This window comes from Rhinatrema bivittatum, chromosome 5 (assembly GCF_901001135.1).
Source record: "Rhinatrema bivittatum chromosome 5, aRhiBiv1.1, whole genome shotgun sequence".
Taxonomy (NCBI): Eukaryota; Metazoa; Chordata; class Amphibia; order Gymnophiona; family Rhinatrematidae; genus Rhinatrema; species Rhinatrema bivittatum.
This window is the reverse complement of record NC_042619.1, coordinates 81,992,890-82,015,290: the sequence shown is the minus strand read 5'-3', so window position 1 is coordinate 82,015,290 and position 22,401 is coordinate 81,992,890. Positions and strand designations below refer to the sequence as shown.

General features: G+C 43.1%; 1 protein-coding gene and 1 long non-coding RNA gene across 4 annotated transcripts in view; one reads left to right on the top strand and one right to left on the bottom strand.

Moving 5' to 3' along the window:
* Positions 1-22,401, bottom strand: part of LOC115092045 — a 298,722-nt gene that overhangs the window by 35,129 nt on the left and 241,192 nt on the right. For all 3 annotated transcript variants that reach the window (XR_003856889.1, XR_003856887.1, XR_003856890.1), the window contains one exon: positions 9,208-9,280. This is a non-coding gene — a long non-coding RNA (uncharacterized LOC115092045). The remainder of the gene's footprint in view (positions 1-9,207; positions 9,281-22,401) is intronic.
* The window catches only part of CRYL1 (crystallin lambda 1), a 267,609-nt gene that overhangs the window by 122,234 nt on the left and 122,974 nt on the right, over positions 1-22,401 (top strand). The window lies entirely within an intron of this gene.

Sequence of the window (22,401 nt, the reverse complement as noted above, 5' to 3'; positions counted from 1 at the left end):
GTTTACTTGTTGTGGCTTGCTAAATGCTTACAGATGTACTTTAAGCTGATTACAGGCCAGCACTCCTCCCTGAACACGAGATTTTAAGAAACTTGTGATGTCTATGTAGCTAGTTCTTAGGATACACTGTGTTCCAGTGCCAGCCCTACGGTACTTTGAAAGAGAAACTAAGTAGGGTAGAAGCAAGACAGGAATAAAGTGGAAAGAACTGGAATGAGTATATCATGAATTGATGATAGAATGAGGTGGAGACTGAGACTGGCTCACTTGTTTTCTTTAAGTACTAAGCATTCTTTCTTGAGAGTCTCATATTTATGTTTTCAAACTTGTTTTCTCAAAGGGTAATCTATTGACCATTTTTTATATTTCCTCTTTCCTCGGTCTCCAAATCTCAACCAATCATGGTGGCTGAAGGCATGGATTGTGACTTACTGCAGAATCTTGTATAAATTTGCCTTTAAACTAGCCACCAGGTGCGGTTTTGATGGGAGTAATGAATGCTGCCTCACTAGCAACACAGCTCTCATTCAATGCAACATGCAGCTCGTGTGCTGGACCTCTGGACCAGACTTAGAATAGCTTGGGGGTAATGATCCTTCCTTAAGGATGATGCTTTTGTGAAGACTTTGGGGGACCACTTAAAAGAATATTTCCCAGGGGATAGTCTGGGAATGTTCTAAGGCAGTGGCATGAGACTTACTTATCTCCAAGGCTGTCTCATGTAAAAAGGAGAGAGAAAGGAAAAGGTCCTCCTTGCTGGCTAGAATAGAACATTTTGCCCATCAGCACATGTATACACAGTCCAATACTATTTACCGCCGGCTGCTAGCAGCCAGATCTGAGTTGCAACGGCTTGATGATGCTCGATTTGCACATCACTTGGTCCTGATCAAGCAGGCCTATTATGAAGGAGGAAAGAAAGCAAGTCTTTATGTAGCCCAGCAGTTGAAAGATAAAATTGCTCAAAGCTCCCTTACTAAAATTAAATATGTTCAAGGTAAGATGCACACTACTGTGGCTGAGATTCAGGGATGTTTCACAGAGTTTTATGCCTCTCTTTACAGTAGGGATACAACCATTTACTGTGTTAATATTGATTGTTAACTTCAGGCCCTTTCTTTTCCTATGCTTACCCACAAGCAGTAGCATTATTTAGATAGCCAATCACCACTACTGAAGGCTGGTAACTCTTCAGGCCTGGATGGTTTCTCTAGTGGATATTATCGTAAGCTTTCCCACATTTTAGTTGTTCCACTAACAGACATGTTTAATTTTATACAGGGCGGCGGTTCCTTTCCTGATTATTCAAATGTGACTGGGATTTCTGTTATAGCCAAGCCGGGCAGGGATCCGTACTTTTGTGGGTCATACAGGCCTATTTCTTTGATTAATCTGAATCTGAAGATATTGGCTAGAGTATTAGCCTTGAGGTTGAACAGATTCCTGCCAGTTCTCATACATTCTGACCAGGTGGGCTTTATGCCGCAGCTGCAGATGGCTGCAGTTAACGTACGTAAAATCATTATCTTATGTGTGGTGGGTTGATCGGGAACACATCCCCTTTGTTTTATTATCCATTGATACTGAGAAAGCTTTCTTCAATGGGTACAGAAACTATATGAGCTCCCTAGGGCTAAAGAAAAAATAAATGGAGGACATGGGAAAGGTTTTGATATATGTAAAAGGACTAGAAAGGCCCCTTTCTCCATTATTATTTGCGTTGTTCCTGGAATCCTTCACCTTGAGTGTTCAAACATCATCTCTGATTAAGGGGGTTAGCTTGGGCGAGTCACAATTCAAGCTATCTTTATTTATAGACAATATCATATTTACCCTGACTGATCCTTGCTTATCCTTAAGGGGTGTTGCAAGTGAACTGGAGCTATTTAGCAGGGTTTCTGGCTTTAAGGTAAACCTTGATAAATCTGAGCTCTTAAATATTAACTTAGATGCAGAGGCGTCTATTATTAAAAAATGTTTCCCGTTTCGGTGGGCTAAAGCATCCCTCAAGTATTTGAGTCTTCTTAGGCGTTCGTACTTCAGATTGGTTTAGCCTTAATTATATACCTTTATTGAGAACCATAGACAGGGACCTAAAGAAATAGCAGAGAGGCACTTTCTTGTGGTTCGGCCGCATTGCTATAGTTAAAATGAACGCGCTGGGGCGTGGCCCAAAACCGGTGTCCGGCGCCACGAAGGAGGCCAGGGGCCTGTGCCGGGGAACCCCCCGCACCCGTGCGCCGACACCGACGGCACCCCGAGAGCAGGTAGGAGGGGCTAGCTGCGGCCAGCCGCGGGTAGGAGCCATAACAAAAGAAAGGAGAGTCTCAATGGAAATTACAAATTAAGCTTATGCTTAACAAGCTATACAAATTACCACCAGTTGGTATAGACCTACTATTCTACTTGATCCTGTATAGGGGAGGAAGTTAACATTTCCCTCTTTCTTGAGTCTAGGAATACTCTTAGTTGTTCTGGGGCATTAAATATATATGTATCTTTATTATAATTAACAACACATTTGCATGGGTATCTGAGAAGAAACTTTGCCCCCAATAGATTAGATTCCTGTCTTATAGAAAGAAAGGCTTTCCTCCTCTCTTATGTTGCTTTCGATACGTCTGGGAAGATTTGGACACGTTGTCCCATAAAACATTCTCCCATATGTTGAAAATAGAACTTCATCACCAAACTCACATCTGATTCTATTACCAAAGAAACTAGTAAAGTCGCTCTCTCATATATTTCAACTGATGATTCCAAGAACTCTGTTAGATTATTTAAATCAAGCTGTGGTGCATTCCTCTATTATATGGCAAGAAATAGACTTTATTTACAGATGGTAAAATTTCACTTGGCATTTTTAACACGTCTAGCATGTATTTTCTCATTGTTAAACGAGGCTGTTCCCCTATAACCTTGGGGAAATTCAGAATTCTTATATTTAGCCTTCTCAGTCTTTTTTCTATAAACTCCACTTTTCTATTCACCACTTGTTTGTCTTGAACTAACATATTGCAAATGTTCTTCGTCGACTTAACCTCCTGTTGTAATACGGATATCTTGTTGGTGTTCTCCTGCAATAAATCATCATGTTCTTGGGATACTTTGTCCAACTTCACAGACAGCGAATTCAACTGGCTCATTAGCCCTTGAAACATAGGGCCATAAGAGGCAACCAGTTTCCACAGGGAATCAAGAGTTACCATATCAGGTTTTCCAAAATCCCTGTTTACCAGGTCCCCCAACTGCCCTCGAGGATCTTCCGCCACATTTTGACCCACAGTTTCGTCCATACGAGGTAACTCACCAGTCCCCTTGGGGCCACATGGAGTCAGAGCAGCTGCTCCTGGTGCTTCCGGACTTTCAGGTTCCACCGGTGTTTCCAGGCCTCATCTCACCGCCTCGACTCCTTCCGATCCATGTACAGAACTCTTTGGTACCGTTTCCAGGATCTCGTTACTGCAGTAAGATTTGGAGATCCTTGGGCCACTGGATTCCGCAGGTTTGGGGGGGCTAAGAGAGGTAACCCCAGATGCGAACAACTCTCCCAACACCACTCCATCAGCAGGGTTAGCTTCCCCCATTTTCTGGTAAGTCGCGGCAAACTCTGGGATTGTACGCTGTCCTGTCAGAGTAGGTGGTATGGAGGGAAATACCCTTACTCGGCCTTTACGTTTTGGAGGCATTTTAGTTTTCTTTGCGAGAAAATTCAGGAAATCCAAGAACAGCTCCATGCTGCTGCTAGTAGCGTGCCGCCATCTTGGCTCCTCCCCCCAGTGGACCTATATTTTCATTTCCTGGTTTGAGTCCTGGTGTGATGTGGTGCTGAATGCTGGCCTATTGTGAACTTAATGGCGGGGAGGGTGGTTGGTGGTTGGGTTACAGTGATGGTCCTTTTGTATTTTGATTGATGTTTCCTTTCTGGAACTGTTTGTATTTGACCCTATCACTGTACTGTTTTTCTTAGAAATAATCAATAAAAATGTAATAAAAAAAAAAAAAAAGGTTTGGGGGTAATGTCTTCAAATGGGTTAATTTAATGCATTCCTTGACAGGAATGAATCTTACTTGTAAGCCAGGGTATGTGGAGTCTGATCTCAGTCTCTTAAATTTATTGCTAATGGCCTTGTTAATACTTGCATTATGCCAAAGAGAGCTTCCTTCTGGAGTTCATAGGGTGTTATATGCACAGGTAACATGTCTATATGTGCCTGCAATATTTTAATCAGGCCAGTGGTCTGATGTCTTTTCTATCCTCACGCCTCATCTCTGGAACCTACTTCATTCTCATTGTTTTAAAAAATCTATATAAATAAAAATGTTAAATAGTTTGTACAAAATCGCTAATCTCAGAAACCACTGCACCGATTGCTTTCAAATTTGGACACAACCTTTCTTTCGCTTACGGGAAGGTTCTTCTGTACTTACATTACATATATGTCACACCTGTGACAGGTAAAAAAGGTTTAAAAATTGGTTCCACAAAACAGCGACATCTGGTGGACATCGGACATCAGTGCATCCTCTTACACCTTTCACAAACACACACCCCACACACATGACAAATGTATTTAATTCACATACTCTCCGAACACAGAGAAATCCACACCCCCCCCCCCCACACACACATGCCAATTGGACTTACTTCACACACCCTCCCAAAACACACCAAAACGCATCAAATTCCAGGCTGCTACACCGGGGGGCCACGCACATGTCACATGTTGGCAATTCCCACACTCTCCAAACTCACACTAAAACATCCTCCTCACACCCCCCACGCACATGCCTGTTCTACTTACTGCCCACACCCTCCGAACACACAAAAGCGGAAACAGGTCCGTGCTGCTCCAGCGGGGGACCAAGAACGGTCCGGGATCACATCGCGTACACTACGGCCGTCGGCTGCCAGCAATCAAAATGGCGCCGACGGCCCTTTCCCTTACTATGCCTCTCGGAGACAACAATGGCGGCAGTAGCCCATGTGACATAGTAAGGGCGAGGGCCCATTGACGCCATTTTCAGGACTGGCAGCCAGAGGACCTTTGCCCTTACTATGTCAGGGAACCTAGCGCTCCCATTACTCTTCCATGGTGACATAGTCAGGTGAAAGGGCCATCGGAGCCATTTTTATGGCTAGCAGCCAATGGCCTGAACCCAAGACTTCGATCCCGAACCGAACACCCGCTCTACCGACTGACTGTTTGCACAGGTATCCGGGGGGCTGCACGGTGGGGGGCCCGTAGTTATTTTCTTGCGCGCGTGTTCAGGGGGGGAGGGGGGGTTTTAGTCATTATGCAACTCTCGCGGGGGGCGGGAGGGTGGGTTACTGTATTTCGCCGGGGTGGGGTGTGGGGTGCGTATTTAAACACTGCATTTATGGTGGGGTTCTTTTGGAGTGGAAAGACGGAGGGCACACACAAACACAAACACAAAGCGTCCCTGATCTCGGAAAGGCACCTAATTATTTAGTTAATTGTTTTGTAGAGGGCTAGAGAGTGCTAACTTGGTTAGGCACTCCCCTATTTTGATACAGAACACGCACAACCTCCCACTGACGGACCACGTTTACCACCACCAATTTCTATTTCGGTGTTTTTTTTCTCAATCGGCATCCTAGCTGCTTCTTACAGTCTGGGTCCTCTTACCTAAGAAAGCATACATTTCAGGGGAGGGAGAATGAGGGGAGGTGAGTGTGAGGGGAGAGAGCTGGAGTGGGGACAGGGGAGGGAAGGGGGGGTGAGTGACCAAGGGGGAGGAGGATGAGTGACTGAGGTAAATGAGCAATGGGAAGGGGGAGGGAGGGTAAAGAACCTGACTCTGCCACTGCAACGCGTGGCCGGGTACCGCTAGTAAGCTATAAAACTGTTTTCAGCATTGCATTCAATCAATAATGCAATGAAACATTTCCTACCATTTTCATTCCTCTGACTTGCTATCTAGTAACCTTGTAGACTGTAGAATGTTTTATAAGGTGCCCTAGATAGGATACCAGTTGAATACATAAATAAATAAAATTACATGTTCTGTTTCTTAAGAAAGCAAACTAAATTCTCAAATACACACAAATTGTTTTTGTTTTTTTTTAAATAGAAGTTTAAAAAAAAAAGGAAAAAATGGGCGTGCTCTCAGTCTGAAAAACAAATATTAGAGCAATAAGCAAGCTTGGGTACTGCCTTCAATTCAAACAACAAAAAAGAGTTTATGCTTAAGTTACATAACAAAAAGAAACCAGTGTCCATAGGTGTTTCGGTCTCAACACCAAACCTATGGCAGAGTAAATCATAATAAAACTCCTGGTATTTATAACTTATGTCCAGTCTAAGTCATCATCATCATCAGTGGAGACTGCCGATGTTTGAACATCTATGTTAAATCATTTGATGATCCAAAGCAACAAAGGTGCGTTCCATACCTTCATTACGATTTATATGTATGTGCTCTTTCTCCTCTTACTTGCTGGTTGTTGAAATAATTTGATGATGTCATCACATGCAAACAGTGCATGCTTGAGAAGATTTGAACATTTTGGGGACAGTGGTGCGCTGTAAAGGGTTCTGAGGCAGGAAAATGACTGCAAGAACCGTGTGGTTGACGGATGCCACGGGTGCCAGCTTTATCAGGTGTGCTTCTAATATGAACACAAGAACTGCCATACCAAGGGTCCATCAAGCCCAGTATCCTGTTTTCAGCAGTGGCCAATCCAGGTGACAGGTACCTGGCAAGATCTCTAGAGTGGAAATTCTTGTATTTTAAAGCTTAATTTTTAATTAAATTTAAATTTAATTAACCTATTTATTTTAATGTGCTCTTTTGTGTATATAAAAGTGTGTGTATAAAAGTGCAAAAACCTTTTTTATCCATTTGAATAATAAAATTTCCTCATATAAAATGAATTGCAATATAGTAAACTTCCCATAACAAAATAGCACTAATTGCCAGCACTCATACAGTAATAACCTTACCTATGAAAATGTAGCACTGCAAATATTACACCAGGCCCTATATACCAATACACCTTCTGTTAAGAAAACAGAACAAGTTAGTGTTGTATAACAGCCTACATAGAAACTGCACACTAGCAGAATACCTCATGTCGGTCACTCATGCAGAACACAGACAGACCCTCAACAAACACAGAATAAAGAAACTATAAAGTATAAATACAAATATGAAGACAAAAACCAAACTGGAAATCATAAGAAGCCACACTCAGTGTATAGTTCAATATTGAAAAAAACAGAATCACCACTATTCCTCATAAAACATCAACAATAAAATCAAGAAATATCAAATATCAATCATACTAGCAAACTATACTAACAAGAAATACATATTTCAAAGCAGTTGATGAATAGTAATTAAACACTCATAATTTTTTTTTTTTTTTAAATGTCCCAAACTCCAATTAGGATAAGATATCCCCTGTTCTCCATACCTGGGAACTTTTGATTCCAAATGCACTAAGATTGTCGGGGGAGGGGGGCGGGGATATGCACAGATTCTCTTTTTTCGCTCTCATACATACATTCTCTAACACACACACTGTCACACATGTTCAGTCACACACTGTTTCACTCACACACTCTCTCACATGCTCACTCACTCCCATGCTCAGATTCACACACAGATGCCCAGTCACACACTCTCATGCTCACTGATCACACTCAGTCACACATTCATTAACAGACACAGATGCTCAGTCACATATTAGCTCACTGACAAACACACGCTCAATCGCACTCTCACGCGCTCACTGACAGACTCTTAAACACTTGGTCACAAACTCTCACACTCACAGAAACACATACAGTCTCACACACTCTCTCGCATGCTTTCACAAATGCTTAGTCACACACATTCTCTCACACACACTGACTTACAAAGACTCTCATTGACTGATCACACATGCCTACTCACTCACTGAGTTTTTCTTCTTCCTCCTGCAGAATGCAGAAATGGCAGCAGCCCCACAGATTAATTTTTTTTTTTACTTAACATTGGTGGTTTGAGGATACAAACAAAGCCCAGGCAGAGTAAGGTCTTGCTGGGCTGCCTGTTTCTGCAGGAAGTGGCATCCCTTGTTGTGGAAAGGAGTGGGCTACAAGGTCCTGTTACTCTTCATTTAGATTTTTTTTTTCCTGGCTGCAGCCCAAGAGCAAAGGAGGCCCGCAGCAAAGCAGAGCACGAGTAAGAGCCTTCCTGGGAGGCTTGAGAAATGCAGTTAGGTACCTGGTCTTGGTCACAGAGGCCTTGTGGACATGGGGCCGCTGTTACCAACACCAACCACGTGATTGACTGGACTGGACCACCGGGGCATGCTCGAAGCCCCGAGAGGCCAATCCGCCCCTGTGCAGAAACATACTGTGCTCTTATACAGTATCTTTCACTATTATTTGCTTGTTTTCAGTAAGTTTAAATTGTGTTCTTAAGCATTTCACTATGGGCTAAAACATTTTGGTGTCTTGGGAGTTCATTTTAGGTGACCATAGAATGTTTGCATTTATTTTAAGAATTCTCAGTTTTAGTTGGGTTTGATATTAGGCCAGAGTAAAATGATGTATTTAAAATATATTGATTAGATTTTTTTTTATTTCTGGGGAAAACATACAGAGTCCATATTCAAAAGATTTGTCAGGTAACTTGGGATGCTACTTGGACAAATCCTTGGTTTCAAAAATTTCTTTTGTACAAAATTTAACCAGATAAAAAAAAGAGGTGGTGACGGAGCATTCCAGGAGCAGGTTTAACTTCAGTTACCCCATGGGCCGGTTTTGAAAAAATCCCCTGGGCTGATATTTTCCTGCAATCCGTCCCTGCGGAGTACTGTCCTAAAGTTACTCAGATCACTGTATCTGGGTAGCTTTGACCTTGGTTAGGTATATGTAAGGGAACGCACATCCAGTTATGTTCCTCTGAATATCCTCATAAAGTAACCTAGGTAATGTAATCCAGATAACTTCCTTGCTCCTCATTTCTTTTATATAACCTGCATATTGTTATAAATCACTTTTGACAAAACTGGTTATACAATAAAAAAAAATCCAGCATGAAAAAAAGTTATCAGTCTGTGAGCCTGTTTACTAAAGGTTTTCTCCCATTTTGTGTCTGTGGGAAAAAATGCTTAGTAGATAGGATCCTTGGTAACACAAATACTCAATGCACAGATATTAATGTCAATAAACAAAAACTATAAGCCAATACCTTTTTCTCTGTTGTCAAGCAGGATGATTCAGCCATACAAGTGGGTGATGTCATCTGACATCGTCAATTGGAACTGTTCATTAAAAACAAAACGTTTATCTGAGCATGCATCGGAGGTCTCACAAAAACAGGGGAAGCAGAAGGGTATATGTGACTGATTTAACCTGCCACATCTATGGAGAATCTCCCATTATAGGTGATCCGTCCACATGCAGGATATGTTTTCCACACAAATGGGGAAGCTCAAACTAAGGGTTGCTTGCAGAAGGAATGTAAAGATATACCCCACTATGTGGAGTATACACTCTGCATTAGCTTTATTGGATTGACTTGCTACATTTCAGCTAACATCTGTTTTTATCTAATTGTATTTTATTGTGTTATTGTTTTTTTTTGTATGTATTATGTAATCTGCATTGATTAGTGTAGAAATGCGAAATATAAGTGAAATAAATAAATAAATACACCTATACCAGTCCCGACCCAGGAAGGTTGAGCCCTTGGGATCCAGGGGCCAGCAGGACTTTGGCAAGGATCCTGCAATAAGCAGTCAGGTGAAGTTGAATAACAGGCTGAGGCTAGGGCAGATAGCGAGCAAGTGGTGTCTAGGCCCAGGGAGATGTTGGGACAGACAGAGTATAGGCAGTGTTGAGACTGAAGCCAAGGTTGGGGCAGGCGGAAGTCAATCACTGTCAAGATCCAAGCTGAGGTCAGGGCAGGCAGAGTTCCAGGAGTGGAGGAGTAGCCTAGTGGGTAGAGTAGCAGTCTACAAACCAGTCTACTTGTGACCTTTGGCAAGTCACTCTACTTTCCAGTACAAACTTAGGCCTTGTTAAGTGTTAGGCGATTAATAAATTTTAATAAATGAAATGAAATGAAATGAAACTTAGATTTTAAGCCCTCTGGGGATAGGGAAATACCTACAATACCTGAATATAATCCACTTTAAAGTGCAAAAAGCAGAATATAAATAAGACTAGCCAGGGTCAAGCAGAGATAGACAAACAAACAAGAATGTGGGACCAAGAAACAGACAAGACAGGGAAGCAAGGTGAGGCAAGGCACAGAGACAACAAAGCAATGTGCACTGCAGGAGTAGGAAGACCTTTTGCTGGGGTTTAAATTCTGCAGGGTCTTCTTAGCAGTGTCATTGGCACGCGTGTAGTCCTAGGAGGCAGCAGGACAGAGATGCTTGTGATAAGGCAACTGTTCAGTGAAATTAAATGTTGCCAGAAGTTGTAAAGTACTAATATGTATAATTCTACATCCTCATAAATGTAAAGGGATAATTTGGGACTTGGAGCATGCCAAAAAATTATATTCCTGCCCCGATGGCACTGTAAGGTCCTTCAGAACCTCTCATAGAATCGCACAATCCCACAGATTTCCTTGAAGGCATCCCATGGGTTCATATGCCTGTTGAAGCCTGAAATCAGAGAGAATAACTACTACATTAAAAGCTATTTTTTTATCTCCATATTGTATAGTACTTTATTTTACAAAAACGTAAAAATGACAGCAAATAAAACCTTAAGATCCATCGAATCTGCCCATTTTCCATTCCTGTTGCAATGCTACAGACTCTAATTTATCTTTTTCTTTACCCTTGCTTCCTCACCACCTTGAAGAGCCATTCAGGTCATGGCCATAGACCCATTGGCATACTGGATCCCCACAAGTCTATGGTCTGGCCAGAATTCACCAAGGTTGCCCAGCATTTCCTGTTCTACTCCTCAAACAGCATGCCTGATCATCGGGTATTCTGAATGGCAGAGGATATCGTGAGTCCACATTGTTCATGGCCGGTACCAGAGTTGGTAGAAACGTTGGTCTTTATTGAAATAAAGCTCCCTCTGTTGTGTTACCCTCAAATTCCATGAGAGAGGCAGGAGGACTGCATGCACAGCTACACTGAATCATTGCACATTGCACATTGAAATGTTTGCACTCAGCACCTTGTGAGTTCCCAGTCTTGATGCTGTTGCTGCCTCTCTCTTAGTTTCATGGTGGTGTTTTGTCCTCCAAACAAAATAAAAGACCACCTTCTCTCCCATGGGCATAGGATGACTGCTGAAATTGGTGGTTCACCAGAAAATCAGCTGCTGCTAGGTGCCCTAGAACACAGTCCATCCTCCTACATTACCTTGTGAGCACTACTTTCTTTGATGCAAAAAGCCTATCATCACTTAGCATCCAGTCAGTTGAATCCAGAACAAGTAGGTTATGCACCTCTACCAGCAGATGGAGACAGAGCAAACTGATGTCACAGTATATACACCCTTGTAGTGACATCAACCTGCCAGTATTCTCCATCTCCAGTAGATGGTAGCCATGCATCTCCTTTCTGGGGATTGCTTCATTTTGAAAAAGAAGCATTAAGGATATTACATTTGCCCTGTTCTCCTGCGGTGATACCAAAAGGTCCCTCCCCCAGGTGAGAATTCCCGAGGTTATTTCAGTGGTCCTCAGATGAGTGCCTTGGTCTGGTAGCTGGTTTTTCAGCCGGCGTGGACTTAGATGCTTAAGCGGCTGAAAGGCAGCAGGTGCAGGAAGCCGAGCACAGCAGTGACGGCATATGCCCTTTCCCTCTGCCGCCAGAGACTGTCTTTGTGCTCAGCTAAGTAAGGCTGAGCTCAGGTAAATGTTAAAAAAAAAAAAAAAAAAAATTATATATATATATATTTGCAGAAACATAAAAGGAGATTTTTGTAGTGTAGGGCTTCCTCCTTCTGATCTCATGCTGGGCTCGCCATTCTGACATTTGTCCCACTTTGTGGGAGGTCGAGGAACATGGGCAACCTGACCGGTTGAGCAGCCTCTGTAGGTTAGGCCCCGCTTTGAGGCTTTTCCGCTGCTGCGTGGTAGGCCGCAACAGTGTTTCACGCACTTTCTAAGGCTGCCCTTTACAGGCTTGTCTGTTCGGTGTATGTGTCTAGTTGTGTGTCCAGGTTGTGTGTCCAGTTTTTGGATGCTTAGTTGGGCCTTGTATGGGTGCATCTAAGTTAAGTGGTGCCTTAAGTGGCCGCACGCTTACCTGTGCGTACAAATTTTATTGTGCGCTTAAATTGTTATGGCACTTATTTTTGGGACTCCTAAATTTTGGACACCTAGGCATCCTGGACACCTAAGTGTTGGACCCCTAGGTAGGATGCCTAAGGCTTTTTTGATATAAAAAAAAAAAAAGAAGCTAAGACGCACGCCTCCGGCCACCACTCAAGCACTCTATCAGCCATAATGGTGCCTATGCCTAAGAAACCTAAGCTCCTTTCTGTTTGCACTGCCTGTTATATTCAGACATCTCAGCCAGGAGTGTCCAATAACTTGTGTCAGCGGTGTTTGGAGGCTCAGAGAGAATTATCCTCCTCTGATTTCACTAAGCCTGGTTCATCCCAGCCGGATATAGGCCTGGCTCAAGATGGCTCAGGTGGGGCGCCTAAATTTGGAACTCCCCTAACTGGTTCCCCAGCTCAATCAGTATGCCTCAAGTGCCTCTGGGAAGAAGGTCGATGAGGGATTGCAATCATTTATCCAGGCGCAATCTTCAGCCCTCTCTAACACTTTTAGAGCAGATTCACAGGTAGGATCCTTGCCGGAATCTACTGTTAAGCACCGGAGTACTCCTAGAGCGACAGCGGGACTTTCTGAGGGAGGTCCGGATGGCACGGATGATGATACCGATCCTGACTCTCTTGAGGATGGTGAAATTCCTCCAGGATTAGAATCATATAGAATGGGGGCGCTCTTGAGCAGCGACCAAGATGGCAAGATCCTGCTTAGTTTCAGCTTTTCCACCCTGGTTCTCTCGGTGTGCGCCTTCGTTTTTTGATATCAACTTGTGCCTGGCTATGTCTGGAGCTATATTCAGGAAGATCGAGACCACTTCTCTGTGGCTGCCAGCACGAAACACTCCAAGCAAGATCCTCCATCTCCGGACAAGATGGCCTCCGCGAAAACTATGGCATTGGCCGACGTCGTCCTGGCTGAACTCCGGCACTTGAAAGATATGCTTCAGAGCAACATGGACTCCACAGCTTCCATCCGCTCTGATCTCTCAGTGATGTCTCAACAGTTGATCTCTTTTACTGTGCAGCTGGAGGATGTCTAATCCCAGACCGCATCCCTCCTGTTTGTGACAGCCCCACTCCCACAACTTACCTTAAAAGTGAAACGCCTCCAAAGAGAGCTGGAAGATTTGGTGAATCGCATTCATCGCAGTAATGTGAGGGTACTTGGCATCTCTGAAGGCTTGGAGGGTGTCTGATATAAGGCAGTTTCTTTCTACTCTGATTCCTGCCTGTCTACAGCGGCAGTTCGATTTACCCTTTGAAATCGCGCGTGCTCATAGGTTCCCGTCTCGGCCCCTTCAGAAATCCAGATTCCCGCGGCCTATTATTTTTAAGTTGCTGCACTATCTGCAAGTTTTGGAGGTGCTCGCAGCAGCCCATGCCAAATCGACAGTAGTATTTCTTTTTTTTTTTTTATTATTTATCAATCTTTTACATTTATTGACAAAGATACACTTTGTAATGCAACTTAAGAGGCATTATTTAAGAAATCTCTAATATAATTAGCAAAAAATAATACAAATATCATTCTCTTATTTTTCAAAAAAGAAACAGTGGGGAGAGAGAATTTAGTAAGGAAAAAGAGAGGAGCTTCAATGAAACTAATACAAAACAAATTGCTGCTTGATACCCCGGGACACATTGCAATGATCCACACTATTAATTGGTTACAGGATTTTGTGCTCTACTATTCAGGAACTCCCGTAGCTGCTCTGGGTTAAAGAAAACATAAGTATTACCAGAGAGCTTAATTGTACACCTACAAGGATAGCGTAACTGAATGTTTGCTCCTAAAGTTATTACTTCTGGACGCATTAATAAAAACGCTTTACGACGTAGTTGGGTTGGTCTTGCCAGATCTGGATAAATCCGGACATGATCCCCAAAATATGAAACATTTAAATTCTTAAAGTAACATCTCATCACATAACTAAGGTCTTGTTCAGAGAAAAAAGAAACAAACAATATAGCTCTCTCTGTAATCTCCACATTTGAATTTTCTAGGTATTCAGTTACATTTGAAATATCTGCCCTATTAACTGCCGAAATCTGTGTTAGCCCCAGTCTCTGAGGCAGAAACAGGATCTTCTTTGCGGCAGGAACTTGTTCAGGGGGAATTTTTAAGACTTCATGTAGGTATTATTTAAAAGTTATTAAGGGTATTTCACCCATAATTTTAGAAAAATTCAACAGCTTCAGGTTTAAATGTCTCAGGAAATTCTCAATGGATTCCATTCTCGAGGAAATCATGCGCTCACACATAGTTATAACAGAGGAATCTTGTAGGCTTTTAACATCCTTTCTCAAAGACTGTATGGATTGGGAGTGCTCTTGAAGCACCTGTTGATGGTCGCTGGCTACTGAATCCAATTTTTTGGCAACAACTTCTAAACAACGGGACTGTTCCTTATATGTAGAGGCCATACATATCAAGTCCCAAAGGGAATCTAGAGTGACAACCTCCGGTTTTCTAATCTCTGAGGTCTGCAGATTGTTCACTCCTGCATCTTGCACCGATTCATTCCCCTCTGATACCACCGGGGAACTTGCTCCACCGACTGCACCTCTCTCTTCGGGAGCCTCGGTCTGCACAACAGGAAGGGGAGCCAAGACCTTGTCTGAGCAAACGCCGGCAAGACCAGCCAGAGGAGAAGTTGAAGGAAGTTGCTGTGGATCTGGCAGGCTCAAGGAAATTTCCCCAGGTGACAGTGGGGCTCCTCTCCCCACCGCACCAGTGGGGCTTGATGCCCTAAAATCCGGGGAAGGGACAGCAAACTCCGATATGAAAAGCTGGTCTGACGGAACATTGAATTCGGCTGGGTAAATTCAATTCTTCCCCTTCCTTTTATAAGGCATGGCTGTGATAATAAGTTTTTATAGGAGAACGAAGAACAGAGCAGCAGGGTTGCCGTCCACTCAAGCAGCCATCTTGTTCTCTCTCCTGCCAGTAGTATTTCAAGGGCACACCTTGCTTTTTGTGCCTGACCTTGTGAAAACCACAGTGGCATGGACTAAAACCTTTTTGGTGTTTCGGCCCCGTTTTCAGGCGCTGGGTAACTGGTATGGCCTTCTATACCCTGTGCGGATATGTGTCACCTGTCACAATCAAACCAAGACCTTCGAAATCCCAGACAACTTGGACTCGTTTCTCTCATCATTGGAATCCGCTCAGGAGATGGTGATGTGACTTTTGATTTTCCTGCTACTTTCTCATTTTCTCCCTATTTGGTATGGTGACCCTGTTAGAGGATTACTTGACATTTTCCAGATTTTTTTTTTCCTCTGTCTCCACACTGCATTTGAAGGGAAGCCAATGTTGTTACTGGCGCACTTGAGTTGTAATTTTTCTTTTTCATCACCTGATCTGGGCGATGTCTTTTTCAACTTGGTTGAGTTGGAACTTGTTCGGCTGCTGGTTCTTCCCTGAAGCTCGGTTGGCATTTTGTTGCCACTAGTTTTGGCTACAGTCCTATATTTTAATGTTTACCATAATACATGTTTTTTTTTCTTTTTGTTTGTGTCTTTCTTTTTGATAGGCTGCCTGTTTTCTTGTTTTGATTACTGATTGATGCTTACATTTTTATTGGCGAAGTTGTGCTTTTTATTTTTATATTTGTCTAGACTATGGCTACTGTATCTGCTTTGCAAGTCATCTCCCTTAATGTTAATGGTCTCTCACACCTCATTAAATGCAAGAAAATTCTGTCTTATTTGAACTCCCTATGTCCTGATGTGGTCATGTTTCAAGAAACTCATCTCTTCCTTGGAATCTCTTAAACTGAAACAAGCTTGGGTTGGGGGCGTTTTGTTGTTTTTTTAGCCCAGTGCCAGACAAGAAGCGGGAAGTTGCAATTTTATTTTATAAGAAGCTGGGTGTTCAGCTATAGCTTTGGGTCAGAGCATTTTCTTTTTTTTAACTTGTATGCCCCTATTGCTGATGACCCAGGTTTTTTCCAGGCTGTTTTCTTGCAGCTTCTGGGGCAAAGGCCCTCACATCTGATTGTGGGGGGCGATTTTAACCAACCCTTAGATCTTATATTGGATAAACAGTCCTCCTCTAAAATCTGTTATACCAGAGCTTATAAGATGTTACATAATCTTATAGATACTGCAGATTTGGTGGACCCCTGGCGTCTGTTAAGGACCACACCTTTTTTTTCCTCCCCCAACTTCACATATTCTCGCATTGATTATTTTTTGGTCTCCAGCTCCCTGATCCCTAATGTAACTTCTGCATCCATACAGCCTATATTGGTGTTGGATCATGCAGGGGTTTCATTTCCTTTAGCTCTACCCTCCCTTTCAATGGAAGACCGCTTGTGGCAGTTTAATTCGTCTCTTTTGGAGGATACTGAATTTAAGGAGTACCTCAGGGGCAAAATTGTCGAATACTTTCTCTATAATGATACTTCAGATGTTGCTCCGCCAATGGTTTGGGCTGCATTCAAGGCTTCTATTCAAGGAGAGATTATTAGCTATAGCGTTTAGGCTAAGAAAGCACAACAGGCTAAAATTAGTGAGTTGTGAGACCTGGTGGCCAGTTTGGAAAAGGAGCATATCTCTCATCCTTCCCCTGCTATCCTTCTTCCACTGGAGAGAGCACAGTATGATTACACGCTTCTAAGTCTTCATGCTAGAAAATTTATTTTTAATTAAAAAAGCTCAGCATTACGTTGAGAATAACAAGAGCGGCCACTTACTGGCTAATTACTTGAAAAATAAACGAGAAAAAAAAAGAATCCATGTGATTAAATCCCAGCGAGGGGACACCCTGCTGTCTGATACCGCTATTCTGCAAACCTTTTGTGATTTCTACGCTGATCTGTATATGTCTGAATCCTCCTCATCTATATTGGCTATTAATACTTTTTTTTCACAGTTGTTTCATCCTATCCTCACAATGGACCAGAGAGCAGCTTTAGATTAACCCACCACCTTGGATGACATCTTGACTACTTTGGTTGGACTACAAGGAGGGACAGTCCCAGGACCCAATGGATATACAGTGGACGTTTAGTGGACAGGAGTTGCTAGTTCCTAGGCTTCTTACTTTCTTTACCACTATATCATCTCATACTGATTCCATCTCTTTTTTTTCGGAAACACATGTAGTGGTGCTTCCAAAGCCAGGAAGAGACCCTCAGTAAGTTTCCAATTATCGCCTTATATCCCTTCTTAATACTGACTACAAAATTTTGCTTACATTTTGGCTACTAGATTGATAGCGGTTATGGGCATGCTTATCCACTCTCACTAATCCGGCTTTATTAAAAACCAACTGTTACGGGTTCAGACTGTAGACACTGGTATTCTGCCCAGGGGCTCATCTCACTGAGGTTTACACTGGGGCTACCTGAGGGGCTTATCCCACATAAATACACAATTACTGGGATTATACCTGGGGGCTTGAACCCAAGAGTTTATTCCCTACACAAATAACCATACACAATTAATAGGATTATACCTGGGGGCTTGAACCCAGGAGCTTATTCCCAACACAATGAGCTACACACAAACTTTGATTCAGTACATCACGGTTCCAGGTATTTAGGAAAGTGAGTTTATTTGAGCAATAGGAGGATAGAACAAATAAAATCAGATTACACAGAAGAAGTAATGGTAATTTCTAACAATTGCTACATAGTTATAAAAAGCTTACATTTCCAAAGGATCAGCCTGAACCATCACGTCCAGAGCTTTCTCTCTCCTCTCTCTCTCTCTCTCTCTTGCTGTCTCTCCTTATATACTTCAAATGCTTGTGGAAACAGTGGCATTCCCTCCTCTGATTTTTTAAATCAAATTTCAGGCACAGCTGTGTGGCTTTCACTTTCTCTCTTAGGCTTTAGTATAAGATAATAACAACTGCTTCTTATCATAGACTTAGTGGAATAACTAAATACATAGACTCTGGCCTGTTCGTAAACATTTCACAGAGCATGGCAGGTAAATAGGAGTTCACTCAGAAGTTGGTCTAGGGCCTTCAAACTAGTCTTTGTCTGGGTGAAAACTCTGAATCCATACGGCCTACCCTCTGTATACATCCTCAGCAAAAGTAACAAAAAATGACTCCAACACCGACTTATTTCCAACAATGCTTGGGTGTTTTTTTATAATCAAGAGCTGGCAAAATCTTCCTCCTCTCCGATTATTGCTCTCTCTTTGGATGCTGAAAAAGCATTTGACAGGGTTGAATGGCTTTATCTAATAGAGTCATTGCGGTGGTTTGGCTTTGGTGGTTCCTTTTTGCAATGGATTCAATTGCTATATCATCACCCTACTGCCTTTTTATTCCTCAATCGGATTTCTTCCCGCTTTCAGTTATATAGGGGTTCTAGACAGGGGTGCCCTTTGTCCCCTTTTCTTTGTAACCTGGCTTTAGAACCCTGCTATGGGCTATTCGCCATGACTCTGTTATTGATAGTATCGAGTTCAGCTCAGTGACTTACAAGCTCTCTGCTTACACCGATGATGTTTTGCTCTACATTGCTAATCCTGCCACTTCTCTTCCCCATCTGTTCTCTTTTATCTCCCACTACTCTTCCCTCTTTGGATATCATGTGAACTGGCATAAAACTGAGATGCTTCCTTTAAATTTTCTTGGCTCATGTGTATATCAATCCGCTATCGATTATGTCTGTCTGATAAAGGCCTTGACTATCTGGGTATTAATTTTTTTTGGAGTTATCCAATAATATATCTCATTGTGAGTCATCTCTTTTATATATGTTACGCGAGTCTGTTTTACAGTGGTCTCCTTTTCATTTAACTTGGTGGGGGCACCTTGATACTATTAAATTTTTTTAGATTTTAGATGTTTATATTCCGCTTTTCAAACTTTTTTCAGTGCTTCAAAGCAGATTACATTCAGGTACTGTAGGTATCTAACGGGGTCATTTATCAAATCACGTTAAGGCATTTTGCATGTGAAAAAGCCATAACGCTTGCGATAAACACCATAACACATGGTTCGATGCAAATTTTTAAACGGGGAGGGATTGGGGAGGAGTCAGGGGCGGGATTTTTGTAAAACATGGGCTGGCTTCGCGAAGCCATAATGCATGATATCGCAGTTTTAATGCCGAAAATAACTACACCTTTTTCAATTGCATTAAGCTGTGCAATGTCATGCGATATGCCTATAACGCAATTTGCGATTTTTTCGCAAATTCTATTTTGGGCATTTTTATACTGGGATGAGGGGGAGGGGAGAGAGAGAGAGCCTCTGGGGATGGCACCGTAGTAAGCAGCTATTTATGCTACTATAGGAGGCCCACCTAGTAACTCAAGGTGAGGTTTAGGTAATAGTGTAGGGGTTAGGGGCCACTTTTACATGCAGAGTGAGACGTACGAACAGAACAGTGCACACTTGTGAAGATTTGATGTCCTTCGGGGTGAGGAAACTCACTCAAAGATGAGATTTGTACAATGTTCTCTCAACCTAGCTTGATGTTACCCAGGTAGAGAGTCCATAAAACACACCCCTTTTCCTATCGTATGTAATATTTACTGCAGATTGATAAATCTAGGCCTACGTTTGTACCTGAGACAATGGAGGGTAAATTGACTTGCCCAAGGTCACAAGGAGTGACAGTGGGATTTGAACCCTAGTCTCCTGGTTCCTAGCCAACTGCTCTAACTACTGGTGTTTAGGGATGTGAATCGTTTTTTGACGATTTAAAATATCGTCCGATATTTTTTAAATCATCATTAATCGTTAAAGAGAGCGATACAATAGAAATTCCACAGATTTATTGTGAAAAAATCGTTAATCGGGTTAGTGCACACTAACGGGAGTTAGGACACAACCTAAAAACCCACCCCGACCCTTTAAAACCGCTCCCTTAGCCTCCACCACCCTCCCGACCCCCCCCCCCCCCCCAAAAAAAAAAACGTTTTAAAATTACCTGGTGGTCCAGTGGGCCCCGGGAGCGATCTCCCGCTCTTGGGCTGTCGGCTGCCACTAATAAAAATGGCGCCGATGGCCCTTTTCCCTTACCATGTGACAGGGTAACCATGCCATTGGCTGGCCCCTGTCACATGGTAGGAGCACTGGATGGCCCACGCCGGACTGGCTAGTATTGACCACAGACCAGGCCTCCTTGGTTGGCGTGCTCAGTGTCAGGAGCTGACAGCGCAAGGGTGCTGGAATGCAGAGGAGTCTCTCTGGAATATCAGTCGGCTGGAAACCAGAGCGGCTTGATTGGCATGTTTGCAGTTCTGTGACAGGCTGCAGGGTCGGTTGGCTTGGATAATGTCAGACAATGCAGCAACTGTGGCTTATATCAATCGGCAGGGAGGCACCAAGAGCCAGCAAGTGTCGCTGGAAATAGATCATCTTATGGAATGGGCAGAAGTGCATCTCCAGATGATCTCAGCCTCACACATAGTAAGAAAAGATAATGTAAGAGCAGAATTTCTCAGCAGGGAGAGTCTGGACACAGGAGAATGGGTCAAACGAGGCGTTTCAGCTGATTCTGGATCACTAGGGTCCCCCATTTGTAGACCTGCTGGCGACTTCTCGCAATGAGTAAGTTCTGTGATTCTTCAGTCGCAGGAGAGATCCAAAGTCATTGGGGAGTGATGGCCTAGGGCAGGAGCGACTTGAAGACAAGTTGCTATATGCCTTTCCTCCATGGCCCATGTTGGGCAGATTGATCCGACGAATAGAGCTCCACAGAAGGATGGTGCTCTTGGTTGCTTCAGTTTAGTCCAGGAGGCCATGGTATGCAGATTTGCGACGGCTCCTGGGTTACTCTAGCGCACAGTAACCTGTTAAAGCAAGGTCCAGTTCTTCACAAAGATCCAACTCGGTTTTGTCATAAGGTATGGCTCTTGAGAGAGCTCACTTGCTGAAACGTGAATACTCGGTGGCAGTGATTTCCACTTTGCTTAGAGCTAGAAAGTTCTCCACTGCCTTGGCCTATGTGCAGATTTGGCGAGTGTTTGAGGCTTGGTTTTAGGACCGAGGTGCTCTTCCTTATTCGGCCAAGATACTGCTCAGTTTGGAATTTTTGCATGATGGTTTGACTAAAGGTTTGGCCCTATTCCTTAAAGGTACAAGTAGTGGCTCTCACCTGTTTTAGGGGCCAAGTTCTTTGTGGTTCCTTGTCGGCTCATCCTGATGTGGCCTGTTTCCTGACAGGAGTGAAACATCTTCGTCTTCCCTTGCGGTTTCCGGTATCCTTATGGGGTCTTAACGTGGTCTTGGATTTCTTAGCAGGTCCTACATTTAAACTGATGCGAAACCTGCCTTTGCGGTTACTGAACTTGGAAACTGTTGCGACCCTTGAATGTCAAGAGACATATTGTCCAGTATCTGGAGGTTACTGAGCCTTTACGGACAATGGATCACTTGTTTGTCCTTCATGGCAGTACTAAACAAAGAGAGCTGGCCTCGTGGGCTACAGTAGCTTGCTGGATTAAGGAGGTAGTCACGGCAGCATACGTTGTGCTGGAAAGCCATTATCTAGTCAGGTTAGGGCTCATTCCACTAGGGCTCAGGCAATGTCTTGGACGGAAGTTAGTTTTCTATCTCCCATGAAAATTTGCTGAGCAGTGATGTGGTCCTCCTTATACATCTTTTCCAGGTATTATCGTCTGGATGTGCGATCCTGGGGGGACATAGCCTTTGCACCTATAGTTTTGACAGGACTGCGGGCAGCCTCCCACCCTATTGGGTACATCCCTCTTGTTCTGGATTCATCTGACTGGACGCTAAGAAATGAGAAATTACTACTTACCTGATAATTTCCTTTTCTTTAGGACAGTCAAATGACACCAGCTTCCCTCCCTTGGCTGCTGAATGATTGCACTATGGTTCTTTTATGTGGCTATGTGTTACAGGGATTACTGGTAAGTGTTAGTCCAGTCCCTAGACTAGTGTTAATACATTTTTTGTCGGAGCTCAGTGTTTTCTGTTGGCTGAGTTTTGACATGGTTATCTGTTTTTAATAAAGCTTTTTGCTAGTCTGTCCACTAGTCCACTGGCAAGCTGATGTCGCTACAGGGGTGTATATACTGTGATGTAAGTTTGCTCTGTCTCCATCTGCTGGTAGAGGTGCATAACCCACTTGTTCTGGATTCATCTGACTGTCCTAAAGAAAAGGAAATCATCAGGTAAGTAGTAATT